Source organism: Phaethon aethereus (assembly GCF_964289735.1).
Source record: "Phaethon aethereus genome assembly, chromosome: 1".
In the NCBI taxonomy this organism is placed as follows: Eukaryota; Metazoa; Chordata; class Aves; order Phaethontiformes; family Phaethontidae; genus Phaethon; species Phaethon aethereus.
This window is the reverse complement of record NC_138575.1, coordinates 53,043,287-53,057,690: the sequence shown is the minus strand read 5'-3', so window position 1 is coordinate 53,057,690 and position 14,404 is coordinate 53,043,287. Positions and strand designations below refer to the sequence as shown.

The 14,404-nt window shown below is 38.1% G+C and overlaps 1 protein-coding gene across 1 annotated transcript in view; it reads left to right on the top strand.

The window, feature by feature from the left end:
- Window positions 1–14,404, top strand: part of CDK17 (cyclin dependent kinase 17) — a gene marked incomplete at its 3' end in the record, with an annotated part of 53,513 nt that overhangs the window by 22,661 nt on the left and 16,448 nt on the right. The gene's annotated exons all lie outside the window — the stretch shown is intronic.

Below are 14,404 nucleotides of genomic sequence, written 5' to 3'. Positions count from 1 at the left end.
AATACAGGATTGGGGAAACAGATCTGGATAAGTTACAGTACGATGTCCGTGCCAAAATTTTTTTATTTGTGAGGCATTCTGTTATGCTTGGAATTCCAAGACTCCAAGCATGTAATGCTGGTATGATTCCAAGAACTTGTGAATTAGCTGTATTAATTATTTATATTGTTTCTAGCACCTGGGGGGGTTTGTCTTCAAATTCCTAAATTTGTATGTTAATCTCAGGTTTAATCTAAAGACTATTAAGCCATTTATTTGGGATAACTAAGGTGAGTCTATTGATTTATGCAGGATACTTAAGAAAAAAAGTCACTGTGAAAACGTGCACATCAGAATGCATACTAGAGAAATTAAAAATCAAGGAAGTTATTTTAAAGGATGGTTTACTTTTTGCTCGTCTGTTTCCTCTGGATTTTGAAATGCGCATTTAGAACAGGAAAGAAATGAGGAAAGTAATGATACATAATGAAATTAACAAATTGCAATGGAAATGTGTCAAGTCTTCCAGAGAGGGCTAAGAACCATAAATGGATTCTTTTAGATTAGGATTCAAGAAAGTCTAAAAGAAATTGCAAGAGAACTCAGGAATAGTCATGAAAGTTCAAGAAACTCCTGTGTCGTTTTTCAGAAGGTGTCCAATAAAAGCATTTTTTCATTGGCATCTTTAATTGTGAAACAGTTCTAATATTACTGTTTAAGAGGCTTTGGGAAGGTTTTATTTATTTTGTTTATCCAATGCTAATTTTCTCGTTTTCTCCAAATTCCAAATACTTGTTTCTGCATGTTGAAATTAACATCGTTTCTTCATTGACTGGCACTAATTTTTTGGCAGCTATTCATGTCTATTCTGTGAGAATTGTAACATTTCCCCCAAATCACTTCAGTATTGGCATGGTGACTTTTCCAATCAGGCTTCAAGCTGATGTACTCGGTCTCACTTCTGAATTGTAAGAACGCTGTCATAGAGGATATTTTTGTTTGAATTAAGTTTACTTCTTAGAATTGATTTGTAGCATAGTAGGTGGGAGTTTTACCTGTTTGCGCATGCCAGAGTAAAAAAACCAAACTGTAACAATCTTTGTAGCTTTGGTTAAAATACCTTTCTAATTGTAATTTTTTAAGTTGACTTTCTCATTTCTTTAATGAAAGGGCCTTAAGTGATTACATCATCTGCCTGTCTTTCCCTCCTCCTATTTTTCCCATGGGTCATTTTCTGTCAGTTTTGACAGCTGGATAGAAATCTCGGATGCTAATTTTCTATTAATTTTTGTGAAAAAAGCTCTGCATCAGGAGAGATTGCTAATGCATCCACTGCTAGGAAAGATGCAGCCTTTATTAAACACCACAGTATCCACATATGAGTTGAGTCTCAAGGTGTACATCCATAGAAAACCAGATTTTACTGGTTTTGCTACTCATGGAACGGGATCACTTGCTTCCTTGGCCTTTGAGGGAACCAAATAGAGGTTTCCTCTTGTACCAATTCTTGCCTGCACGCCCTGGGTGATTTGTGCCATGGAGCTGTCTGGTTTAATAGTAGTAATTGCATTATATAAAGAGAAAGAAACAAACTTTGTTGTGAAGTAAGTTTCTATTATTTCACTTTTATTTTGCTGGTTTGTGGGGATCTGTCCTGTCTAGACATCATTGGGTAGCCTCAAGCCGTAATTCCCTTTATAGTCATTTAGGATGAGTTATAGCTGTATGCTATACATATAAGTATATGTATATTATTGGAGTAAATTAGTATGTGTGTGACACTATGCTTTTGCTATAGTCTGCTGAAGTCATTAGTCATACTTGAAATCCATTGTAGAATGTATTTGATTAAATATACAAAGTTGGATAAACTCAGTAAAGCAATGTTCCTCATTCCTCCACATTAAGATTAATGTGCCTGTCACACTATGACTATATCCTTTTTTTGTTTAGTTTGGCCAATATTCACTGTATTTGTAATATTTTTGTCTATAGTTTCATACATATAGATTATGTATGTTTGTTTCTTTCTGCTGAATTGGCAGAAGTCCTGATTTGTTTTGAAGGTAGCTAATCAGGTAAAGCTGAAACCTTGCAACAGTCCTTTCTATTTGTAAGAACTTTGTGTATGTAACCAAATTTTTCATGCTCAGCTTGAACTTCCTCTAGAACTCTGAAAAATTAGCAGCCCATCAAAAAAAACGTAACTTTTTTTTAAAAATACTTGCTAAAAACATGCATACTGTAATCAAAGTGCAAATTACCAATACTGAATATTAATATTCCTGGGATATTTTGTACATTAGAATACACTATTTGATTCTTAGTGTCCATCCCCACTGCAGTGAACCATAATAAAGCTATTTTCTCTGTAATCATTAAATAATTCAGAGCTACAAATAAAATTGTGACATTGTCAAAGTGCGAACAGTTTCTCTTGTCCAGAGTATATGAAAGATTTTGTTGGGGAAAAAAACCTTGATCTTTCTAAAATATTAATGTAGCGATATCCTAGACGATAGAGAAGTACAAAATAGGCAATGGACATGCAACTGGAAAACGTGTTTGTTGTAGCAGAATCTCCATAGCAATAGAAAGCTGAAATTTCACAACCTTAAGTTGACCTGGTTTAGATGGGAAATCATCATATTGCAATGTAACCTGGATAGGAAGCATTTTAGATACGAAGTGGCAATACTGCAATGAGAAAGAATCCTGCTCTGCAGTTGAAAAATCTGCTGGGGTGAAAACTTTCCATCCGCAGTAGCAGCCATGGAGATACCAGCTTTCAATCTGTCACCCCCCCCAAATGACATAAAATTTAGGCCAGCATGACTGTTACAGGCAGGGAGGTGATATGCATTTGCTTCTGAATTTGACAACGCTGCAGTTGTGGGACTAGATTTTTTTAAAAATCATTGTTCATTGTTATCATGTGCTTAGAAAACAAAGAGAACATACCAGAATCTCATTGTGTTGCCTAGATAAAGTTTATTTTGCCTGTAATCCACAGGCTACAAATGGTCCATAACACGTTTGCTTTTTTTTTTTTCTCCTCTCCTTCCTTCCTCTCATTCAGGAGCCATGCTGACAGTAGGTGCGAACATCTATTGTGTGAGAAATTTGGCTTTCAACAGCTGTTAGGTTTTAATTAAAATGTCTGCTAAACTCATGCTAATATTACTGATTACTTAGTAAATCGGTGAAACTGTTTACCAAAACCGATGTACGGAATCTTTTTTTTTTTTTTCAAGCATCAGAAGCAATACAGCCTAAGAATGAAGACATGTCTGTCTGTATTTTAAGTGTAGGTCCTTTCATCATGTAATGAGAAACACTTCTCCAGATCATGGAGTTACAGCTTAAAGCATTTTCACTTTGATTTTCTGGAAGAGAAGACATGGGCAGTAATGCATTAATATAAATTCATGTTTCAAGCCATAAGTGTTCACTGGGGGCCCTGTGCCCGGGCACTGTATAGTGGATGCTTCATTAAGAACTGTGGTGGATTAAAAAAAAAAAAAGGGAGATACAGTCTGTGCAAATTGAAACATCTGTTTCCCTTTCCCAGAAGTCCAAGGTCTGTAAGCTGTCTTTGCATGTGAACTGGCGGAGGTCCATAACCCACTGTTCACCAGCTTGTTTCCCAGATATTTTATCCTGAGAAACAGTTCTTATCCATCCAACTGTCACATTAGTGACAGGAGCATGTTCCAGATCAGGCTGCTCCTACCACACTGCTATAGAGTATAAATCTCCCCTGGGAGGATTAGCTACAAAGTTAGTGCTTTTAGCTGAAGAGAGAGAAATATGAAGGCTATCAAGTGATCCTGTAGTCATGTGTGCGTTGTACTGGTCACCTCCTGAAAGAAAGGTGGTTGAAAAGAAACAGGTTTTTTGGTGAGCTCTACCCTTTACCAGGGGTGTGACTGCGTTGGGGGTCTTGACACAGCCTGAGTAACTCAATCTGCTGTTGCACCAGCTGGGCAAGGGTACCTTCTCCAGAGAAACACCCACAAAATTAATTGATGTTTCAGCTGACATAGTGTTAAGGTTTTCTGTCTGTAGGTTTCAGATTAGAGTGTGGTTCATATGTGCAAATACGGCACTCTTGGCTCCATTAAATTGTTTAAATTCTTGAACAGCAGACCGGATGGCAGTACTGATCCAGGCTTTCGGTCAGAGGCAGTACAGTATTTTCTCCTGTCATCAGTTTTGGAAGCAGGAAGACTGTATCAAAGACAGCCTGACATTCAACCCTACACCTCTGGCCACTCGAGAGGCTCCCTTGGATCCCCAGCAGGCAGTACTGCACAGTGCCTTCTCTGAGCAAAGGTTCCTCCTTCCCCCTTCCTTCTGTGCTTGGCAGCCATATGTATAACTCTTTCTGCCTTAGTTACTGGATGTTGGCTAATTTCTTTCTCTGCACCTCCTGAAAAAGAGTAGCTTTTCTCCCATTTGTCTCTCCTGTGAATCTTAAGTATGCGGTGACCTACCAGAAGATTTCAGTTAAAAAAAAAAAAAAAAGCAGCTGAATACTGAATACAGCTTGATTTTCAGTGGTCACTGTATTCTCTCCATTCAGTCATGCTTGGCAGCTGTGTCAACCATTTTGCAAGGTTACACTAGAAAATATGCTATTATTTTTGTAAACTCCTGCTTTCAAGTTCACATGAAGCTTGATGTTTTTGAAATCCATCTTCTAAAAACACAAGTTCGTGTTCTAAATTGCTAGTATGGTTTTGATGAAACCGATGGACCTTCTTTTGATTTATTTGATTAGACTTTCATTTCTTCTACAGAAGAAAACTGACACTGCAGCAAGAATAGTAATTACGGCCTGCATAACAGACAGACTTCTTTAACCTGCCTTTTACTAGATTTTCTAGAAGTAACTGTCTTGTTATCAGCAATTGATGCTTTTTTGCCCTTCTGGTAGGAACCCTTGTAATCCTGATGCTAAAGTTCTTTCATTCCACTTGCAAATGCTACTTTCCTTAGAAAAGTTGCTGTACTGGGTGTTTCTATAAGGGTGAAATATCTGCTTTTTTGGTTTTGCTTTTTTCATAACTGGGTTTTCTTTTTAAGTTCCCTTTAAGAGTAGTCTGCTATCATGTTGGATATGTTCAGCCATCTACAAAACACATCTCTAGTAATCACTGGAATGCAGGAGATGAGAAGTCAGTAGGTGGATGCAGTTTCATACCCTGCATTCCAGCCTCACTGTCCTGTCCAGGAAGGTCAGATTGCCAGTTCTTTATGGGACTTTCCCTTTGGTACTTGCACCTTTGTGTGGACGTGAATGGTTTGTGTTAGTAATTAACATTACAGAGGCTGTTTTAAGGGTCCAAGTTTGCATTTGTGCAGGGATATGTTCTGTTGTTTCTGATGGTATTTTTTCTGGTTCTCTTCCCCTCCACTTCATTCTTCTTGTAAGCTGATAAACTTATGCTGCCTTTTGTCTTTTGGGCAGTTTCTCCTGCTCTTCTGTTACAGAAACTGATGAAAACATACAGAAATCTATGTTTAAAAATTGAGAAGGTGTAGTAAATGAGGCAGAGCTTGCCTTACTAGCATCTGTTACTGCCCAGCACCTACCACCGAGTCAAACAGCCATGAGACCCTAGATTTCAGCAGGTTTTATGTTAAGAGGCTAATGCCACAGAGTGGTATCTTGTTAGGTGATACTTTAGCCAGACAAACAAAATCAGACATGATCTCTTTATGGTTGTTATTATTATTGTTCTTATACTCCCTAAGCACACTTCCTTGCGAGCTCTCAGAGATGCAATAAAATAATAACAAAACAATACAAAAAAACACCCAAGAAGAATTCTGAAGTATTTCTGGCATAATTTGTTGCACATTTCCTGTGTATTCATACATATGATGAAAAGAAAGTAATATCTCACATTTGTGTTTCATTTCGCCTTTCTCATATTTTTCAGAACTGGTTTTATGCATCACATGTATTTGTTTTGCTTTAGTTTGGTTTCATTGGTTGTGAATAGAAGGTTCTGGAATGCAGTTTCTGAATACTGTATTTGTGCTGAACAGTTTCAGCCTTTCACCTTAAGACTGCTGGGAGATAGGAAGTAAATAAAAAAATCCTGTCGGTTTTGGGGGGGGGGGTGGAGAAGGAAAGAGCAGCTTTTATTCAGTTAGTCAGTAGTCTAGACAGCATATCCATGAAATTAAAATTCTTGCTAAAAGTATTTTGCAGAAGAAATTATGCAGAATTCATATTTTTGACTGCTTATATGAAAAAAATCCTGTCTTGGACTAATTGAGACTTGCTTATAGACATAAAAATAGCATGCTGCAAGGATGCTGTAGGTTTCTTTTGATGGATGTGTATGCTGGTGTTTTGCTTCAAGACCTTGGAGGTCTACACGCCTGTAACCAAACAACAAAATTTTCTATAAATACATTCTCTGATCTGGGGTTGTTTGGGTTTTTTTCTATTTGCTTTTGCCGTTAGCAGTCTTGTTGTATGTCATAATTCTGTAGAGGGCCCAGTTGGCTTCAACTGTGCTAGCTGTCATTTGCCAAAAATGCAGTGAAATTTTTATAAGGCAACCTTCAGAAAACACTCTACATCGTATTTGATACTAAAATAGTATAGTAAGTACGCATATATAAGGTTCTATATTAGAGTGTTTAAATTCTCGTTGGCATAAGCAAATGTTTTTTAATTAATTTGTTTATGTATCATGAAGTAGCATGTAATACACATTTTTATTCAAATATGCAAGGAAAGAATACTGTAAAGAGTGTATTCTTTTTTTTTACAGTAAGCATGCCATGAAGTTTAACTGTGTTGCACAGAGGGTTATATGATGTAGCATTTTAGATCTTGTTAAGCATTCTCCAGTGAACAAAAGCGCTATGACTTATTAGCGAACAGCTTGTGGTTGCAGCTGACATGTCTCGCCAATATTTGCTAAAACTGGTGAGAAGACTAATTCAGACCAATGCTTATGCAAGAGAGCAAGGCGCTTTCGTTTGATCTATAGTGGATTGTTTGGGCTGTCAGAGTGATATCTGTAGACCTAGAAGAACAATTCTTTTTCTTTGTGAGGCTTTAAGAAAATTTTATTGATGGAATTTAACAATATTATCTCTTAAAAGATAAGCTAAAATTTAAGGCAGAGGTGGAGAGCTTGTTGTCTGCTGCCATACGGTAAGTACGTACCTTAAGTAATGGTTGGTGTGGAAATGTAACTTGTCAATAGACTGAAGAACCAAAGCAGTAAGGACTGGTATATAATGATGCGGCTTGGCAACATAGTTTGTGTTGTCCACTGGCTATCTGCTCCTGACAGAGCCAGCATCCTTCTCTCAGCTCCTAAACTTGCATCAGCAGATAATTACTCACTTTGTTTTCAAGGGATAGTTTTCTGCCGAATCAATGCGTTGTTAGCTTAGATCCTTTTCTTCTCTAAGAAGCGACGGGAACATCTGGCCACAGATGAAATACTGGGTTTGCAGGTAGTCAGCTCTTAGGTTAGCTAAATGAAAACATTCGAGGAATTGTGAACTGAGGCTGATGCTATCATGGTTTTCCTTTCCAGTTTTTCTGATGAGTCGTTTGGTACTACAGTATTGCCTTTTATTTTTTTGCCTCCTACTGCTTCACTAACAGAACCCTGGATCTTTCTTCTCTTGCTGCGGTTGTGAGTTGAGTAGCAGCCTGAAACAGCCTAGCAGGTGAAAGATCGATGGCATTCGTAGCCCAATAGATTTGGGAAAGATTTATTAGTGTTACTCCAGTCTTGAAACAGTCTGCAAATTGGCACATTTGATAAAGCATAAAAATAAAAGTAGTCTTAGTTTTTCTGCCTTTTGTATCCTAGTGAGGATTGGACCTGGGAAGTGCTGAGCAAATCCTTCCTTAGGTCAATTTTCTGGTTACTTATTTTTTTATTTTGTTATTATTTTTATTCTGTTTTATGCAAAATATTAGTGTTTATTATCCAAATGTGCTATATAAATCAAAGATGTAATGACTTGAGTCATCAGAAGACAGACTAAAATGTGAATATTTCAAATTGTTTCTTTTTAGAGCTTTTTTAAAATGTAGAGTTCAAATGTTCTGCATCCTGAGTTAGATTCATCTTTATTTCACTTCAGTGAAATTTACTGAAGTGTGTAGTGCATCTTGCCAAAAAATAAATGGTAAGTTAAAGAAAAACAGTGTTGATTTTTCATATCAGATTTAAAGTGCGAAAAGCTAACAGTGTTGCTTTCACAATAAGAATAGATTCATTTTGTGGGAAAATGTACTTTTTTGACAGGGTTTAAGAGACGTGAAAATTCATCTGTTGATCAGGAATGAAACTTTCTGAAAAGTGTCACTGTATGGCACTGAAGAATATTGTATGGGCCAAAACTAGCAATTAGAAAGAGGAATAGGTGGTAAGCTTGTATTATGGAGAATAGGAGAACAAAAAAGGATAGGTAGCAAAGGAATAGAGTTGTTTGAGAGTCAGATGTGAAAAACAGAATGTGGTGACAGAATTCTAGTATTTAACTCTTGTGAATGGTTTACCTATGGGTAGCAAGTCAAGAAGCTGATATTTGCAACTGTATTGTGGGCCACCCCAAAGTAAAGAAATAAAAAATGCTGAGGTTTTTGTTTTTTACTTCCAAGTATGTGTGAAAAACAGGAGATGTTTTGTGTGGGTTTTTTTTGTTTGTTTGTTTTTGCTTTTTGAAGACATTTGGAAGCTTGTTTACTTATAATTTTAAATTGCTCAGCTGACAGGACCTGCAGGACTTAAGTTGAAACACCTGCCTCCTTTTCTTGTGCCCAAGCATAAGTAGTCAGTGGTAGACAGAACATACACATCGGGTTAGAGCAATGCAGTTGGATGCTATCCAGACGAAAGAAAAGGCTCTACAAAGTGTAGCTCTTCTCGGAGCATTGCTTTAGCTAGCATTAGAACTCGATAGTTAAGATAAGCATGAGTTGGGGTAGTTTATCTCCACAGAAAACAAAGTGATATTAGTGTCACAAGTGCTTACATGTTTATCTGCCATCAGGCAGAGTAGGACAAATGTGATTCTCATTTCAGGCAAATTACAAAAATAGTATGCATTTCTCAGCCAGTAAAAAAGCAAGACTGAGAATAAGCATTGCATGTGAAGATAGAAAATGTGGTTTTAAGATGTAGAGGAGGGAGAAAATGCCATGAGCATTCTGGCTGCCCTAGCAAAGCACTGGTGCCTGAATATGGTCTCCAGAATGTATTCTGGAACTGGATCAAAAAATAGCTCATTAAGCAATATACAGTTAACTGTAGGCATTTGAACCTTTAACAGTGTGGCATTTACTCAACACTGATATTTTGTTGCAAGTTGACCCTAATGATAACCATAAAAGAATGAAACTAAAAAATTTTATGAATTGACAAGAGCTTTTTCATAAATTAGACCTCATTTGGAAAAATAAATTGAAAGCAACATCAAGAAAATACTATCATTTTAATTTTCTAAAAGTTTATTTTACCTGAAGTACTCTGTTGTCCCTGAAAGCTAAGATTTTGCATTCCAGTAAACCTTTGCGTGTTACAGTTACAAGGGAATGTACCCAGATTCCTTCTGCATAGTTGAAGGTCTATGTACACCACTTACGTGTTATATTTAAAAAAGGATACATAAGATAACACAGGGAATTACTCTAATTTACTGCCTTTAAAAAATGAAATAGAAATTTAAAAGACTCATAAACGGATGCAAAATTAATTAGTGTTTAAAAAGGACATTTAACTCTGTAGTGTTGACAAGCTCAAAATCTTAAGTATCAAAAAATAAAGAGCGTAGGGAAAATAATCAGTCCTGCCATTAATTTTACATGCTTCCTTATTACTTCTTTAAATAGCATTATAGCAGGATCTTGTAACAGCCCGCATTTTTAATAGCCTGCTAATAATTTCCATTATAAAAGGTTTCTTGGTGTTAGTAGTTTTCCTTGCTTTAAGGTTTTTTTTTTTTTTCTTTTTTCTGAGAAATGCTACCACATCATCAGATTCAGTTGGTCATTGAAATTAATGTGGACAAAGTCCTCTGTCCAGAAAGTGTCTTTTTCATTGGTTCACAGAATCCACACAGATTTAAGAGAATTAGAAATTCTTAAAAATCACTGTTCACTACTGTTGCTTGCACTCCAGCCTGGCCTGATGCCAAAATAGCAGCAAGCCGTGGGGTTTGGAAGAGCAGGTTTTGCTGCTACTAAAGCAGCAATAGCGAGATTGCGGCAGGGTGGCCGCACTAGCAGCGTGAGGGAGCGGAGATGGCGGATGCGTCCAACGTGCAACTCCAGGCTTCATCCGCTACGGCCAGCGCTCGGCCTGGGCGTCCTCACCATAAAGGCTGTCCAGCACCAGCAGGGAAATGGCTTCCCCCAGGCCTGACAGCCGAGCCAAACTGGCCAAAGGGCCATTCTGTACCGTCTGACATGGTGCTCAGCAAGAAAAGCTGCAGGGAAGGAGGGGAAAGGACATTTGAGGCTATGGTGTCTGTCTTCCACTTCCCGAGCTGCTGCTGGGCATGCTGAGGGCCAACTTTCTGGGAAACAGTGAATCAATTCCTTTTTCACTCTGGGCACACCACTTTTGCTTTCCCTATTAAATTGTCATTATCTCCATCCATGAGTCTCCTCCCCATCCTTCCATCTTCTCTGCATCCTGCAGGAGCAGGGAGCGAGTGCTCAGCTGGATTCGCTGGGATCAGCCCGCAGCAGGGAATAATTCTCTTGCTGCAACCAGCTGAACAGGTTGCCTAAGCCTCAGCAGACTACCTGGTCTTGAACGCTCCATACTCAAAATTGGTTGGTGTATGGCAGGGTTCTTGCTTTTCTTTTTAACGTAATCTCAGTTAAATGAATTGGGTTTTTCAGCTGTATCAAACTCATGTAATTTTAGTTTCCAGTTTTTCAGTTTAGCCACTAGGAATCGTTGTGCTTATTTCTCTCATGCACATCTAATGAATCCCCTTTTATGTTGCTGTATAGCATTTAATTATGATTGCTTTCTTTTCCCAAGAGGTGGTTGCTTCAATTATTGCAAAAACTGGGAGGAATTAAGGCGGTACAGGCAAACAAAACATAATTTCTCTCTTTCACGTATTTGGGTTTGCAGTTTAAATGACTTGCTTTAATTTTGCCTATTTTAGGCAGTTAGGTAAAGAATAATTATAATACAAAGAAGACTTTATATATGTAACTTTATAGATGATCTTTCAAATGTTGGTGTCATAAAAGGCTTCTGACTGGTAGGTAACAATTTTAATATATGGTTTTAAAAAAGAAGGCTTGGTTGACATTTCAACACAGCAAATAGGCGTGAGTATTGCGAGTAGAGTAGTAGTGTAGATCGTTAGGAGGAAAAATCTATAAAGTACTTGCTGCAGTTTCGATGAAATCATTATGTTCTCTGCTGAGAAAAAAAAACTTTCCTCAGCTCTAAGAAGTTACGGAGAAGGGATAGTGTTTTGGCTTTATTTACAATATGACAAAAATTGAGGCTTCTGGCACTTTAGTGAGTACTTGTACTCATTTTCTGAGGGGGGGAAAAAGAGTGATTATAGTCATGTATTATCCATTATATATTACAAATGTAAACAGAGAAATTATATTAAAAATAGGTATTACAACTCTGAAGAAATTTTCTCCCTGTTTTTCCCATCAGGTTGTGTTTTGGTTTTTGTTTTGTTTAAGACAGATATTGTGGGGTTGTTGTATGCCTCGAGTAAGCTATTGCCTGTGGTGTTTTTTCCCCCAAACTAGAACAGATTTTGGCCTCCGCATCAGTAAGTACTTACATTTAAACAGTATCTATATTATGCTCTGTGGAGCACCAAATGCCGCTTAAGCTCAGTTTAGAACTGAGGATGTCACATGGATGTCTGAGGGAAGTCACGGTGGGTTTTGCAATTGCCTGTTGCAAAAATGGCATAAGCAGAGCTCTTGAGAATGAATGAAGGGGAATTCTGTAATAGAATTAAAACTACCTCCCGTAATAATACTATCTGGTACCTAAAATATTTTTATCTCTGGTTTTTGAGTGGCTGGACTCCGAAATAATGAACCGTTAGTAACTGTAAAGCGTCTTAGGCTTGTTTTGTTTCCCTTCCTCTCCACTTGAAAAGATAGGTGTTTATCAGTGGCAGGCACTGTGCACAGTTAATGGCATAGTTTTCAAATGGTCATCACCGCTTAAAGGCTGCTTTTGCTTCTTTCTTCCTACACATACCCATCAGCTTTATACGCTTGGAAATCCTTTTTCAAGGCTGTGGAGCTAGATGTGAATCACCACTTTGGATGCCCCAAGGATGAGTGCTGTGGGAGGAGAGAACATACAGATGGAGAGCTCTGGGGTACAGTCGGCTCAGTATTTCATGAGACCTTTGAGTAGTGGTCCATGATTTCAGTATACCTATAAACAGACTCCGTAAAATACTGTCGAACAAGCACTATGGGACAGTAGGAAGAGAGCACTACAGCAGGTTTCTATGCTATAGAGTTAATAGATAGGAGTAGGAGAAAGCTATTTTGCCACAGGGTATATAGGAAAACGATAATATCAACTGTGTTCAGGAAGTTATATTGAAAAACTCAGCCCAATGCTCTTTTCTGCTGACTTGAAATTTGTCAAATTTCTGCTTTATTGTATGTTCTTGAGCAATGCGAGAAAGAAAATCAGGATATTGCCCCGCTGTTGATCAGGGATTACGACAGGAAGGTGGAGTAGAGGCTGCTGTTGGTCCTCTTCCTTGCCATCCCTGTCTTGTTCCAGCAGTTCCATGGTTTCCTGCTGCAGTGAGATGACAAAGCTGCTTTCTTTAAGGCAACATGAAGCTCTTTCCTTTGGGCTCATGTGTTTTAATGAGCTACCTGAATTTTCTGAAGAATGCAATAAATTAGAGGGTGGAAATATTTATTTATTTATAATAATCTGAAGCACTCTTCAGTATTGGAGAGGCATTTCTCTTTCCAAATGGCTCTAACTTCACTGAATTTGATTTGCCTGTTACAAAAATGGCATTAGCAGAGCCTGTCAAAAAGAAGGAAAATTCTTTAGTAGCAAATACGGCTTTATTGTGGGGATTACTGATAGCTCCCATTAAAATTAATTACTACTTCCACTCTCCTGAAAACCACACAGTTTTAAAATTGCCAATGTTTTGAAAAATTTGAAATACCAAAGTTGAAAATTAGTAAAGAAATTGGAAGCTGCCAAAACTGAGACATCCTTTTGTTGTCTTTTAACTGAACTTAAAAATGTTGGTCAAAGCTGCCGCTATGTGAATGGTACTTATTTTGTTTAAAGGCAATTTTAAGTTTCTGTACAAAATAAGAAATACTGATACTGATTTTGTCCAGTTATGCAAAGAAGCTGATGTTGGGCAGCGAAGTAGAAGCTAACAGATTTTGTGCTCTGTACCTATGAGGTGTGAGGAGCAAAAAAGAAAACAGGAGGGTCAGCTGCCAGAAGTTAAAGCTTTGTTGGCATCTCTCCAAAAATTTCTGCCTGTATCCAGTGGCTGGCAGTGAATAGCATATGTAGATCAATCGTCTGGGGGATGTATATTAGCACTTCAGTCCTACCTGACATTCAACTAACTCCCACATTGCATTCGGTTTTTTAAATATATATTTTAACTCATATGTTTTGCTCAGCTATTGCTCCAGGTGTGTGTATGGATCATACATATACATGGTTCAAATTCATTATCAACACTGAAAGCTTAGCAAGCTGTCCCCCAAGATCTCAAGTCCTGAAAAGTCTGATGATCCAGTTCTTTGGCAGCCGAAGCCAATTTAGCTGCCGGCTTCCTGGGCTTGCCCGCTTCCTGGGCTTGCCCTGCTGCCTCTCTTGCCTTGTGTTCAGGCTGTGAGCTTGTCTGACCTTACACTGAACCTGTTCAGAGCACAAAGCTGGCAGGAAGCTATGCACTTCGCCTGAGATAGTTTCTTGATGATTTAGCGTGCTGAAATAGTTCAAAGCTGCTGCAAAGACGTGAGTAGAAACACATGGCCAAGCCTGAGGGGAACCGAATGGGGATGTAGCTGTCAGCATTTAGGTTAGCTCGGGACGCCCAAAATTCAAAGCTGGAAGTGATAGGTAAAATAGACTAGGGTAACATGAGGAAGAGCTTACTGCCCTCAGGTCAGCATTGATTAAACCTGAGGTCCACCAGCAGAAATCTGGAGGTTCCCTCTTCTGATGAAGAAAAGTGTGAAAACAGTGGTTCCAGAGGTGTCTTCTTAACTTCAGGGTAGAATCCATCGGGGTGGATTTTATAGTTTGATGCTGAGCATGGTTTTCTTTACTGGGGTAAACTACCTTTACTGAAAAACAATTCTGGCTATTACGGAAATTACTTCCCATTTTTTTGTGAGTCTGGCGTTTCCCTTGTATCT